At 35.5% G+C, this 15,798-nt stretch overlaps 1 protein-coding gene across 2 annotated transcripts in view; it reads right to left on the minus strand.

Moving 5' to 3' along the window:
* Nucleotides 1–15,798, minus strand: part of KLHL1 (kelch like family member 1) — a 474,296-nt gene that overhangs the window by 368,313 nt on the left and 90,185 nt on the right. The gene's annotated exons all lie outside the window — the stretch shown is intronic.

A 15,798-nucleotide genomic window follows, 5' to 3' on the forward strand; every position in this document is an offset into this window, starting at 1 on the left:
GATGGATCATCAAATAGAAAAGGTTTTCAACTTCCATAGAAATTCCCCACTTTACACATTGCAGTAATTTTTAAAGAGGACAAATAGAAACAATAGCCATGCCCTAAAACACATGGCAAGAAAACTAATAAAAACACAGACACAGAGGCACACGCTCATTATAAGAATTTGGTGACTGTGGGGATGCCATTGATTGGCTTCATAGAATTTCTCCTTCTCTGAATGTATTCTAGTACAGCCTTGTATTTGCTCACTCAACTCTTTCTTAGGCACTGTGAAAATAAATTTTCTAGCCTTGAACAAGTAAACCTAATGTATAAGCTCTGATCATGTTGCAGTTCAAGTAATGAGGTGAATAAAAGAGAGAGTAATGGAAGGAAAATAAACAGAATTTGAATAAAATAAGCAATTGTGCCATTTCACTCAAGTACTGAATAGGAATTGGAACGCATATACATCTCGTCCTTCAGGTGGTCTCAGTTCCCACACATCTCTCTCAGTGAGACCATATTATCATGCTGAGGGTAATTTTACAGGCTGAAATACATACTTGTTCTGCCTTCTGACACCAAACTATAGATCAGGTAATTAATCTTGTGCTCAACGACAACAGCAACAATAACAATGAAAGCTACATCTGTGTTGAAGGAAAATCAGAATGTTTTCAACTAATTGAGAGATTGTGTATTGATCTCCAGTGTTGTGCTTTCTTTCTAAATGATGTTGAACATGCTTTTAACAATAAAGCATTCAATGTTTACATTACCATTTAACTTTAAAACCTACCACTACAGAAGCTGCAACTTCCCTCACTCATTAAAATGAAATTTTAATGGATCATGAAAACGTCCTTCTTTGTACTGAGATATGACATCAACCTCCTGTATTTTCCATAACATTTTTCCTTCTTATATTCCTCAATAAATAATATTATTCAAGAAGCCCCCAAATCACTGATTTTAGTCAACACGTTTTTATTTATTTCATATAATCATCATAATAAAAAAGGTATAAAACAATTCGTATTTTTATTGCCATTGGATAAGTACATTTCCCAACAAGATGCTAGATGATATATAAAGTATATAATTATGATTCCATATTGAAAATAAATGTAGTGTGGCATTAATATGTTCAGTAGTTTGCCTATATAACATATTCTGAGATACTAGATATCGGTACATGTTGAGTTTGTAGTACTATTCTGTTTTCCTGAGTATCATGATATACTTCTCTTGTTTTACATATTCCAATTTCTAAATCTTTGGAAGTGTTTATTTTAGAGTATCATTTTCTGAAGTGTCTCTAACACAGTTTATTCATATTCAAAAGTTATTACAGTGAAAATAAGGCTGCTGTGATAGTATTTCCAGTTTTCATTTTGAAAATTTATGTAAAAATAAATAATTTCGGATATCTCTGACTCAGAGAGAAAATCTTCATTCTCTTAGAAATATGGGTTGTATAAGAAACCTTAAGTTGTTTTCATTTATTTGAAAGTATGGACTTGTGTCTCATAGTTAGCTTGCATGTCTAGTGTCCTGTCTTTCCAGAGTCACACAGGTTTTTGTTATCCTGTGGACAAAAGAGCAAATGTGTATATATTTAATGTGTCTGGGGATATGGGCCCCCATATGTGGGTGCAATCATGTGCTTGGTTGGTCATAACCTTAATAAAGAGGTGTAGACCGAGGTTCAATTTCTGAACAATACCCCTCAAGTACAGCTAACATTTGTCTCTCAAGGGAGACTTGTGTGTTGCTGTGATGCTGAACAGATTTCAGCAGGGCTTCAAACTATAACGGACTTGGAAGAAAAGCCTGATGATATACTTCTGAAAATGAGCCAGTGAAAACCCTAGCATCAAAATGGTTCACGGAGTTCTGTTGTGCATGGAGTCAGCATGAGTTGGGAGTCGACTTGAGGGCTGTTAACAGCAACAACAAAAAATCTGATATAAGCATTAAAAATCTCCTGGGGGCAATAAAAATGGTCATTTATTCTAATATATCCACTGTCTTTCCTGCATCTCATCCTCATTGTGTTGTTCTCATTTAAGATACAACTCTTGGCCTCACACCCCTTTTTGCTTACCTCTCACTCAAATGCTGATAATGGCAATTGATAATTTGTGTTTTTTTAGTTACTTAAAGATAAATCGACCAAGTATTTGAATTGCACTGAATATATATTGAAAAACAGAGATATATATATTTAATTATCCATCTTATAAATCTGCCATTTTAATGTAATCAAATTAATTATTTTTCATTGATTTAGAAAAATGTAAACCTACAATAGAAAACAACCTCAAAAGTGGGTCAGTAAGATGGTTACTCTCAAAGTGCAAAGGAACCGTTTCTTCTCTCTCTTTTTGGAGGTTAAATTAGTCACTAATGTTCATGATTGTTGTTGTTGTCAGGTGCTATTGAGTCAGTTTCAACTCATAGCTACCCTATGTACAACAGAATGAAACACTGCCTGGTCCTGAGCCATCCTCACAATTGTTACTATGTTAGAACCCATTGCTTCAGCCTCTGTCAATTCATCTTGTTGAGAATCTTTCTCTTTTTCACTGACCCTCTACTTTACTAAGCATGACATCCTTCTCCAGGGATTTGTCCCTCCTGATAACATGTCCAAAGTATGTGAGACAAAGTATCATCACCCTTGCTTCTAATAAGCATGCTGGCTGTACTTTTCCCAAGACAGACTTGTTCGTTCTACTGGCAGTCCGTGGTATATTCAATATTCTTGGCCAATGCCATAATTCAAAGGCACCAATTCTTCTTCTACATTCATTATTCATTGTCCAGCTTTCACATGCATATGAGGCTATTGAAAATACCATGGCTTGGGTCAGGTACACCTTAGTCCTCAAAGTGACATTTTTGCTTTTTAACACTTTAAAGAGGTCTTTTGTAGCAGATTTGCCCAATGCAATATGTCATTTGATTTTTTCACTGCTGTTTCTGTGGGTATGGCATGTGAATCCAAGTAAAATGAAATCTTCAACAACTTCAGTATTTTCTCCATTTATCATGATGTTGCTTATTTATGTTCATAATTATAGCATGTTAAAAACAAATAAATGAAGATTGTAACGTTCATTATCTTTCTTAAATTTATTTTATTTTTCGGATAAAAATCTTATTTATTCATACCATAATTATGAAAATTTTCAGGTACTGGGGGTAATAATATTTAAAAATATGCAGAAGTAAGTCACAGCTTCTACCACCAATAGAAATCTTTGGGGAAGTCAGATAAGTAAACCAAGGACAGCAGAGTGTCGCAATGATGTGAACAAGGAATGCACAATAAGGCGTGAGTAAGCGAGGTGGCATTCCATTCAGTTCAGTCTCTGGGGTCCAGGATTTGGGTATAAAATAAGATTTCCTAAAGAAATTTCATAAACTGTGTTTTAAGGATCACTAAGAGTTACATTGCCGTAGGGCAGGGAAGGAAAGTCAGTTGCCAGTGAGTTGATTCCTATTCACAGTGACCCTATAGGACAGAGTAGAACTTCCCCATAGGGTCTCCAAGGCTGTAAACTTTATGGAAGCAGACTGCCACATCTTTCTCCTGCAGAGCAGCTGGTGGGCTTGAACAGCTGACCTTTTGGTTAGTAACCATGTGCTTAACCACTGTACCACTATGCCTCCTTCAGGGAAGGAGCAGTGTTCTTACCTTTTCATTACCATTGGGTAAACGGTGTACCAGCCATTTTTTATGTCTCTGGACCTCAGGCGTAAAGTGTTATTCTGGTTCTAACACATTTAGTGTTGAGGTAAGTCCTTTTTAAAATGTATGAAGCACAGCAGACTGGAGTTAGAGCCTCATTGTTGTGTAGGTTGAGCATTCTATTAAGCGATGCTTCCTGGATGTGTTAGTTTTGTAAACTTTTACCTTTTTCCTTTATTTCTGTGAGATAAGGCTTGCAAGCATAATTATGACTTTCCAGTGTGATAGTTAGGGAGCCCTGTTGGATTTGTTTTGATTTTCCTGTGTCATATTTGGAAAACCAGAGATTTTGCATGAAACCTAATGAAAAGGTGCCTGCAATAAAAAATATAGCTGTCATTAATTTCTCTTCTACCAAAAACCTTTTGCCATTGATTTGATTCCAACTCATAGCAACCTTATAAGACATAGTAAAACTGCTCCATAGGGAGGGTGAAAACTTCAACATATAATTTGAATGGTAGTACCAACTTATGAAGAAGGCCCTGGGTAGCTCAATAGTTAAGCGCTGGAATACTAACAAAAGTTAGCAGTTCAAACCCACTCAGAGGAGCCTTGGAAGACATGCCTGGTGAACTGCTTCTGAAAGTTTACAGCCTTGAAAACCCTATGGAGCAGTTCTACTCTGTACACATGGAGCCGTCATGAGTCGGATTTGACTCAAAGGCAACTAACATCAACAACCAACTTGTGATTGTGCTAGAAACCCATAGAGCTTTTTTTTTCCTTAAAAAAAAAAAAAAACCCTATACCACACTTTTTATATTTTTATCCTATATTTATTTTTTCATACGCCTTTTTTAGTCTCCATTTCAAATATTATTGCATGTAAGCTTTTGTATATTGTTTATAATTCTCTTCCATGACAAACTCTGGATTAGACTCTGAAACCAAATATTTCAAAACAGTGTTAGAAAATAAAGGCCAGCTACACCAAATCCTGGTGCTCTACTAATTTGGAAAGAAATATAGAGAAACTCATAATACAAAGAAAACATAGCAGTAGTCAAAAGCATCATAAGAATCAAAGCATCAGAAAGGTAGTTCCATGTCAAAATACAGAACTGAAAGCAATTCTAAACTTTAAAGATAATATTTTCAAAAATATTTCTGACCAAAGGAGAAAAAAGAAATGGGAGAATCCATCAGCAAATGCCAATTCTGATGAAGTATTACAGTATTACTGTGCTTGACTGTAAAGTGGTTTTATATGGCCCTTTTAATTACACCGGATGATAGTAAAACCTTAGGTCTCCCACCACAGATTGCCTTCCTTGCTGGTAACTGGAAGGAAGGGCCAGATTATAGTGTAAAAATAGTTGGGAACTTCTACCTTAATTATACTAGGGTGGAATATACCTCCTGGAATTGAAGCATTACTCTGTGTATTTTAGTGACCTGCGACTATTTTTTTTTTATTTCTTCTTTTTTTTTCCTGAGTTGATGCACAAAATGAATCATTTTACATATTAGAGTTTCCTAATAGAATATCATTCAATACAACGCTGGCAGATGAACTCCTTAGGTTGGAAGACACTCAAAATACAGTGATTGTATCAAGTACTGCAGCATGCCAATGACCATGAAGATGTTGCAAAACTGAGCAATGTTTCCTTCTGTTTTATGTGGGGTTGCCATGGGTCTGAGCTGACTGATGGCAACTAACAGCAATGGAAATTCAGTATCATATCATATTTGTATTTCAAGTACTATGAAATATTTGAAGGCTGTTAAAAAAAAATTCTTGGATGTATTATTTTATCTCTAATACAGCAGAAACTTGTTTTATCACACATGCCTACATGCTGGTTGAGCTCTATTATGGAACAAATTCCAGACCCATAAAATATGGGCTTTTCCATATGGTAAAATCCAGACTTTATAAAACAAGCCCGTTCGATCACTTATCTGTTATAGATACCAAAAGCAGTTATTTAAGATGAGGTAATGGTATTACTCTAAAATTTATAATTGCAAAATAAGTACAAACACATACACATACACACAAACAAATCTCTACATAATAAGTTGGGTTTGTTTGGTTGCTAATATAAACAGTGCTGGGACACAAATTTAAAGACAGAAAATATATATGTAGATTTCAGCTGGATCAATATAAATGAGAAAAACAACAGATTTTTTTTTTTTCTGAAGAACTGAGAAAAAAATGAGCTAAAATGGTTTTAGTATTTCCAATGCTAATATCAATTTCTCTCCAAATAATACAATATATTCTAGTCTCATAATAAACCAAAGTTAATTACAAGCTTGTAAGATCAAAGAGAGTGAATACTGAAGCTAAAATAAATGCGCAAGTCTCATCTTTAAACCTTAAATCAAAGATGTCCCTCGAAGTCTTTTTAAAACCAAATAAGAGTTTAGCTCAACTAGTAAAAAATGCCTGCCTGGAGCATTGTACTCTTTTAAGAACTATCTATACGGGATCAAACTGACAACAATAACTCCAAAGATTAGATAGAAATCTTAAGGGCAGTGAATTTCTGTTAATTGAAGAGGAACAACTCGGAAAAGTAGAATGAGAATGTTTGCACAACTCAAAGAATGTAATCAATGCCACTAAATGGTACATGTAGAAACTTAAATTGCTGTGTATATTCTCAGTAAAAACAACAAAATAAAAATTTTAAAAAGCAATCACTCTATGTGGCTACAAAAGTCATTGTTTTTCTATTTGAAGAATGTCAGGGTTTTTCTAGTGCAGTCCTAATAAGAATTCAAACAGCATTTATCAGATGATACCAAAAAAAAAAAAGTGGAGGGGGAAGAGTATAGAAATGGTATATTTTGAGTGTGACAGTTAAGAAAATCATCACTCAGTATGTCAAATTGGCAACTAGTAAAAAAGATGAGGGAGTACTAAATAAAATCTGGGTTTTTTCATATTTCTTCACATTATCATCTGTGTGTATATAATAATCTCTAAGATTCAAAACAATATTCTAATTGTTACGGGATCTCTATGTAATATCAATGTATTTAATGTGTTGTAAAGTCTTGTAACAACATATAGTATGAATGATGATGATGTTGTTGTTTACTCACTTTCACTGAGTTTCTGGGACTGAAATATAGAAGAGGAACCAATAAAGGTACAGTCAGAACATATTTACTTTAATGGGAACAAAGAGGCTGGTAAAAATGATATACTAGCTCATTTTTCCCTTAATTGGAGCAGGTTTCAAGTAGTATATATTATTGCAGAGTATTTTAAACAATTTTCAAACAGCACACACAGTATTACAACATAAGTAGTACTATTTAGGAAAGAAATCTAAGTAAAACAAAGAAAAATTTAAAAAAACACTTAAGAAGTTTAAATTGCTTTTTACGAATTAGCAGTGATTCACAAACATGGTCATATTTCTTCATTGAGCTAGGATCCTGGAAATAGCAAGAAAAAAGAAAAAAGAAAAAAAATCCATTGCTTTAGAGTTAATTTCAACTCAATGGATATATCTAAATGTATATATTCTTAACATACCTGAACATATTTTTATTTCCTAAAATACACTTTGTCATATATATTACATTAGTTCACTTTTATGTTTTCCTTTCTGGTAGACCTTAAGTTTTTTTATTACTTCCATTTAAAAAAAAAAAAAAAAAAACAAGATATAAAGAGGTTAAATGATTTCTTACACATTTTGATAAAAATAACAATTTCTAAACTCTTAACATTTTCTCAAACATGTAGTGGCCTTCATACAAAAGGAACACCCTTAAAAATGCAGGTCACTACTGATTTTTTTTTTTTTTTACTGATCCTTTCCTAGCCTCTAAAAGGGCTGTACCATTTAACCCGAAGAAAGTCTTCAATAGTTTCTTAAAGTTAACCAAGTCATCTATGAAATAAGAAAGACATAAACACACAACTGCAAAACCTAATGTTAAAAAAAGCAAAGGGAATAGAACTTATGATGTAGAAATAAAGCCAAACAGAAGAGCGAAAACATGTAGAGTTCACGTCTCATTCTGTGGCTAAAGCTGAGTACTTTAGAAAGGTAAAGTTGGGGATGAAATCATAAAGTGCATTATGTCCTAAGGGCAAAAAAAAAAATGTTTCAAATATATGTTGAAAACTTTGAGTAGGAATCAAATTGATGATAACTAACAATGACAGCAACAGTAAGCAGTTAACCATGATACAGCATTTACTACGTCAGGTAGATTTTTGCTTAAGTTAATACATTTATTATTCACAACAACCCTATGATACAAGTAATGTTATTATACACATTTTGTAAATTAAGATATTGAGAGATAGGAGATAAAGTAACTTTCCAGTATCAGCCAGCAAATAAGTGACAAAGCAAGAATTGAGCTAGAAAAAGGAAGTAACCAGTTACCGTCAAGCCAGTTCTGATTAATGACAACTGCAAGTGTGATAGAGAAGAACCATACCCCACAGGGTTTTCAACAGCTGATTTTTCAAAGGTAAATTGCCAGGCCTTTCTTCTGAGGGTCATCTGGGTGGGCTGGAGCCTCCAAACATTTGGTTAGTAGCCGAGTGTGTTAATCATTTGCATCACACAGGGACTGTAGAGATTTAGAGTCAGTCCTCTTAACCACTATGTTGTCCATTCTTCAGGGCTAATAAAGTAGCTATTGTAGGAGTACAGGCAAAAAGTAATGAGGATTTCATTTAAGCAGAATAAGGGGGGAAATATGTGGAGATTAGTGTCTGACTTTAGAGAGAGGTAGAGACAGAACAGTTAAGAGTGACTTTGAAGTTTGGGGCCTCAGAGACTTGTTGGATGACTGTGCCATTTAATGAAAATGGAAGCAAAGGAAAAAAGAAAAAGTTGGGAAAATATGTTTAGTTCATTTTTAAAAATGTGGAGTTTGAGGGACATGTAGATAATCCATATAAGTACTTCCAACAGAAAGTCAAATAAAGCATTTGAAGATTAAGGTCTCTATAGAAAGATACTTGAGACTCAGTAGTACATAGTTAGCAGTTGAAATCAGTGTTTAGAATGAAGTAACCTCAGGAAATTTTGTAAAGCGAAAACAAATAGGGGGACTTTAAAACCAAAAATCCCATTGCCATCAAGTCGATTCTGACACGTAGTAACCTTTTAGGACGGTGGAGAACTGCCCCATATAGTTTCCTAGGCTGAAATCTTTACAGAAACAGGCTGCTATATCCTTCTCCCATGAAGCAGCTGGTAGATTCAAACTACCCATCTTTCAGTTGACAACCAAGTGCTCTATCACTGAGTCACCAGGACTCCTTTAGAGGGACTTTAGGGGCAACAATATTAAAGGGATGAGAAGGCATCAAAACCAGAGAAGCAAGAGAGAAACAGAGAAACTCAGTGCCAGCAAATCAAAAGGATGGTCAGATTTCAAAAAGAAGGGAGATATCAGCCTGATCAGAGTTATATAAAATTGATGTCACACTTGAAAAGAAAAAGGTACATTAGATTTAATTTTTTTTTTTTTTTTTTAACCACATAGTGGCAATTCATTCAATGGACTGTCATGACCAGAAACCAGACTCCAGAAAAGGAAAAGTTTGAGTGTAAACTACTTCCTCAAGGCTCCTGAACATAAAGAAATACTCCGAGGAGTAGCCAGAGGGCAGCATCTAATCCAGGGAAAATTGTTATTATTTTTATTTGTTTATTTCATTTTGATACAGAAGAGGCTTCAGAGGTGTCATAGAATGAATTGTGTCTCCCAAAAATATGTGTCAACTTGGCTAGGCCATGATTCCCCGTATTGTGTGATGGTCCACCATTTTGTGATCTGATGTGATTTTCTCATATGTTGTGAATCTTACCTCCACAGTGTTAATGAGGCAGAGCTCAATCTACAAGATCAGGTTGTGTCTTAAATCAATCTCTTTTGCAATAAAAAATAAGAAGTGAGCAGAGAGACAGGGAAAACCTCATGCCACCAAGAAAGCCAAGCTGGGAGAAGAGTGCATCCTTTGGACCTGTGGTTCCTGCACTGAGAGACTCCTAGACCAGGGTAAGTTAGATGGGAATGACCTTCCTCCAGAGCTGACAGAGAGAGAAAGCCTTCCCCTGGAGCTGGTACCCTGAATTCAGACTTCTAGCCTCCTAGACTGTGAGAGAATAAACTTCAGTTTATTAGAACCAACCACTTATGGTACTTCTGTCATAGCAGCACTAGAAGACTAAGACGAGAGGTTTAAAAGTTTATAAGAAAGAACCAGGGGAAAAAAGTGTGTTCCTCAAGAAGGTAAAAATGGGGTGGGAAGGGGGAGGAATAAAACCAAGGGATAGACTCCAGACTCGGGAGGAGGGAAGACTGTAGAGCTGAGCAATCCAGTCAGTTGAAGAAGGCCTCGAGCTTGGAAACCTAGTGTGTAGAACTAAGAAGGGAAGTTGAGCAAGTTTTCCCTCCCAGCCTCACTTATCTCAGTGAATTAACAAGCTGCATAACCTTCCAAAAGAGATCTGGTTGTACAGTGGTTAAGCACTCCACTGCTAACAGAAAGGTCTGTGGTTCACCCGCCATTCTGCAGAAGATGGGGCAGTTGGCTTCTGTAAAGAGATTACAGCCTTGGAAGCTCCATGCAGGCAGTTCTACTCTATTCTATAGTGTCACTCAGTTGGAATATACTCAAGGGTAGTGGGCTTGACTTTTTTGGCTACGTGCTAAGAGTGAGGGGTTAGTGTTGAATCAGGAGATTGGAGAAAGAATAACAGCGTTTAACATCTGTTAACTATATGACAGATTATGTGGTAAATATTTTACAAGTATTATCTCCTTTGATATCCACAACTACCTTAAGAAGTTAGGTGCTATTTTTATATCCATTTAAGAAAGGATGAAATTGAGGCTCAAAGAGGTAAATAACTTGCACAAAATTACATATTTTGTAAATAAAGCTGATGTGAATCCAGGCAATTTAACCACCTTTAACTACTATACTATATTGTCTTTTTAATATTTAAAATATTAAAAGGAACAAAAGAGCAATTTAAGAAAAACTTCAAATGATTTCCTAGATGCACCAAAAGCTAAGGTGAGCTTAAAGCTAAATAACTGCACTGGCATCAACAAGTAAGCTGGTGAACTTCTCTTCAGAACTGTTCACAAGCCTATGGTTTTTGTTGTTGGGTGCCGTCGAGTCAGTTTCAACTCATAGCAACCCTATGTACAACAAAACAAAACACTGACCTGTCCTGCAACATCCTCGCACCTGTTGCTGTTGTTGAGCCCATCATGGCAGCCACTGTGTCAATCCTACTCATTGAGGATCTTTCTCTTTTTCTGACCCTCTACTTTATCAAGCGTGATGTCCTTCTCCACGGACTGGTCCATCCTGATAACATGTCCCCAGTACATGAGAGGAACTCTTACCATCCTTGCTTCTAAAGGAGCATTCCGCTGCACTTCTCCCAAGACAAATTTGTTCATTCGTCTGGCAGTCCATGGTATATTCAATATTCTTCGACAGCACCGTAATTCAAACTCATCACTTCAGTCTTATTTATTGTTCAGCTTTCACATGCATGTGAGGCAATTGAAAATACCATGGCTTGGGTCAGGTACACCTTAGTCATCAAAGTGACATCTGTGCTTCTTAATACTTTAAAGAGGTCTTTTGGAGCAGATTTGCCCAAAACATTATGTCCTTTGATTTCTTGACTGCTGCCTCCATGGTCATTGATTATGGATCCAAGTAAAATGAAATCCTTGACAAATTCAGTATTTTCTTTGTTTATTATGATGTTGCATATTAGTCTGGTCAAGAGTATATTTGTTTTCCTTATGTCAAAGTATAAACCATATTGAAGGCTGTAGTTTGATTTTCATCAGTAAGTGCTTCAAGTCATTTGCAATTTCAGCAGCAAGTTGTGTCATCTGCATATCACAAGTTGTTAACGAATTTTTCTCCAATCCTGATGCCACATTCTTCTTCATATAGCCCAGTTTCTCAGATTATTTGCTCAGCATAGAAACTGAATTAGTGTGGTGAAGGGATATAAGCCTGATGCAGACTTTTCCTGATTTTAAACCACACAGTATCCTCTTGTTCTTTACGGCAACTGCTTCTTTGTATGTACAGGTTCTGTACAAGCACAATTAAGTGTTCTAGAATTCCCATTCTTCATAACATTATCCATAATTTGTTATGATCCACTCAGTCCAATGCCTTTGTTTGGTATTCTCTGATTTCAGCCAAGATCCACCTGACATCAGCAATGGTATGCCCCTTTCCACGATCTCTTCTAAATCTGGCTTGAATTTCTGGCAGTTCCCTGTGTATGTATTGCTGCAACTGTTTTTGAATTATCTTCAGAAAAATTTTACTAGTGTGTAATATTAATGATATTTTAGGTAATTTCCACATTCTCCTATATCAATTTTCTTTGGATGGGCACAAATATGGATCTGTTTCAGTTTGTTGGTCTGATAAGTGTCTTTCAAATTTCCTGACATAGAGGCATGAGTACCTCCAGCACTTCATCTATTTGTTGAAATATCTCAATTGGTATTCCTTCAAATCCTGGAGCCTTGTTTTTCGCCGATGTCATCAGTGCAGCTTAGACTTCTTCCTACAATACCATCAGCTCTTGATCACATGCTACCTCCTGAAATGGTTGAATGTCGACCAATTCTTTTTGGTATGGTGACTGTGTATTCCTCCTATCTTCTTTTGATGGTTTCTGTGTCATTCAATATTTTGCTCGTATATTCATTCAATGTTGCAACTCAAGACTTGACTTTTTCTTCAGTTCGTTCAACTTGAGAAATGTCGAGCAAGTAATTCCTTTTGGTTTTCTAACTCCAGATCTTTCCACATTTCATTATAATAATTTGCTTTTTCTTCTTGAGCTGCTGTTTGAAATATTCTGTTCAGCTCTTTTACTTCTTCATTCCTTCTATTAGCTTTAGTTACTCTACATTCAAGAACAAGACATCCATTTTGCTCTTTTTTTCCTTTCTTGTCTTTTTAATGACCTTTTATTTTCTTTATGTATAATGTTCTTGATGTCATCCCACAACTCACATTGTATTTGTCCATTTTTGTTCAGTGCATCAAATCTGGTCTAGAGATGGTCTCTAAATTGAGGTGAGATATGCTACTCATAGTCTTATTTTAGCTCTCGTGGACTAGTTTTAATTTTCTTCAATTTCAAGTTGAACTTGCATATGAGAACTTGATGGTCTGTTCCACAATTGGCCCCTGGCCTTGTTCTGACTGATGGATGGTATTTAGATTTCCATCACCCTCTTCCCACAGATGTAGTCAATTTGATTCATGTGTACTCCATCTGGCCAGGTCCATGTGTATTGTTACTGTTTGTGTTGTTGAAAAAAGGTATTTCCAATGAACAGATAGCTGGACTTGCAAAAATCTATCATGCAATCTCCAGTATTGATTCTATCACCAAGGTGGCACTCTCCAACTACTGATCCTTCTTCATTTCCAACTTCTGCATTTCAATCACCAGTAATTATCAATGCATCTTGATTTCATGTTTGATCAATTTCAGACTACAGAACTTGGTAAAAATCTTCAATTTTATTATCTTTGGAATTAGTGGTTGATATTTAAATTTGATTTTATATAAATTTGAATAATAGTTATATAAATTGGTCTTCCTTGTAGGCTATGGATATTTTTCTATTACTAACAGCTTTGCACTTCAGCATATGTGGTTCAAGTAAGTGCTTTCAGTTTCCTTCTGAAATGTCCTTCTTCCTCTGCTGCAGCTATTTCACATTATTCCTTCAAGACTCACAAAATCACCATTTTCTTAAAAAGCCTGTTATGATCCCTTTTCTTTGTCCTTATGTCCTAGGTTAAACAGTTTCTCAGTATGTAGCACCATGGATGTAGATCTATCACTACACTTCATTGCATTCCCATCATTGGTTAATTCTGCTGTCTACCTTTCTATCCTGAGATGGCCTGGATAGCAAGAGCTATAACTTTTTTCTGTACATACCTACCATGCAAGGTACATAGAAGGCACTCACTGAAAGACTCCTAAATGCATTAATAGGAAATTCTTTTTTATATATACTAACATCATGCTTCTGATATAGCAGTAGTATATTGGCTGAAATGCTTTATTTTTGTATGTGTGGTATTATTTTACCCTAATTATGGATTAAGCTGATTCCTATATATATTCTTCTTGTCTTTGCTGTGACAAATGACATTTATCTGCTTTTCAGGATGGAATTAAAACAGAGTTTTATATATAAAAAACACATCAAAATATTCTCTGGCATTATTTTTATTTTGTTCTGTAAATATTTCTTAATTAAGAAATAAAAAATAATTTACTGGTAATGAAATTTGAACAAGCATATTATGCAAAAGTTTCTATAAAAAAAATAAGGAACTGATAAAAACATCATTTAGATTTTAAGATATACCTGAAAATCACTATGCACATAATTTTACAGATATGATTATGTGAGTAAAAATCCTTGATTTTTTATATACGCAAATTAGTGAGCTAGACAGTGAGGTTAGATGAATTTAGCAAAACAAAGAGCTGGTTATTTTATATGCAACCATCTGAAATGGACAGATGTGAAGTTATTCTCTAAGCATATGCTGAAGCTTAAGCCTTTTTATGCCTTAATCTCATGCTTTCTTTGATGCATAGTTCATAAGGCAAGCAATCTGGCAAACTGTAACTGTATTAAGACTTCTCAAGAAAGACAAAATCTACACTGAGTAAACTACATCACAAAGCCCAGAGGGACATCGCGGTTTTTTTATGCTGCAAGTTAAATCGTGTTTTCCACATTCATAGCACATCTATCACCTCTTGTTTCCTCTGTTTAAAGAGTGGTCTTCAACATTTTTTGTTTGCATAGTGTCTTCACTATACTGGCAGAATTTTGAAAAAGTGTGTCTTCTTTCATATATTTCTGAGAGGATATAGAACATTTCTGTCATGGGTTGAATTACGTCCCCCCCAAAAATGTGTGTATCAAGTTGGTTAGGCCATGATTCCCAGTGTTGTGTTGTTGTCCTCCATTTTGTGACTGTAATTTTACATTAAGAGGATTAGGGTGGGATTGTAACACCATCCTCACTCAGGTCACCTCCCTGATCCAATGTAAAGGGAGCTTCCCTGTTGTGTGGCCTGCACCACCTTTTATCTCTCAAGAGATGAAAGTAAAGAGAAACAAGCAGAGAGTTGGGGGCCTCATACCAAGAAAGTAGTGCCAGGAGCAGAGCATTTCCTTTGAACCCCGGGGGTTCCTGTGCCAAGAAGCTCCTAACCTGGGGGAACATTGATGAGAATGCCAACAGCGAGAGAAAGCCTTTCCCTGGAGTTGACACCCTGAATTTGGACTTTTATCCTACTTTACTGTGAAGAAATAAATTTCACTTTGCTAAAGTCATCCGCTGGTGATATTTCTGTTATAGCAACACTAAATGACTAAGACAATTTCCGCAAGTTCTTTTTTTTTAATAGAAAATATTAGAATCTATCAAAAGGTTGAAAGAATACCACATCCATATGCCTTTTACCAGACTCATTGTTATAATTTTGTCACATATGCTTTATTGCTCCATTGCTGTACACACACACACACACATCTGTTTTTCTCTGAAACAATGGGTAGTGTGTTAAGAATATCATAACAAAATACTTTGATGTGAAATTCCTAAGAATAAAGACCTGTGACATAACCACTGTTGAGTAGAAAAATTAAGACCAGACATATTAGTTTTATTTTAGGGTTTTTCTTATCCAGGAAACCAAATATTAACCATAAAAAACCTGACCCAAACTGCAAAAGCTCCCAGAAGCTGCTGTATTAAAAAAAAAAAAAAAAAAAAAAAAGCTGTATAGCAACTTAAATTTGTCTTATCCTGCTGGAAAAGGATAATTGTCAAACCATGAGCTCTTAATTTAAATCTCAAAAAGCCTCATGGCTCCACGTAGGTGAAGGGCCAAATTATTAGCAGCCAAGCCGGAAGCAAACTGATAGCAGGTGATCTCACTCAGTAAAAGGTGGGAAGGCAGAGTTCAATTCAATCATATTAGGATCAGCCAATGGTTGTTCTTCTATATT

This window comes from Elephas maximus, chromosome 14 (assembly GCF_024166365.1).
Source record: "Elephas maximus indicus isolate mEleMax1 chromosome 14, mEleMax1 primary haplotype, whole genome shotgun sequence".
NCBI lineage: Eukaryota > Metazoa > Chordata > Mammalia > Proboscidea > Elephantidae > Elephas > Elephas maximus.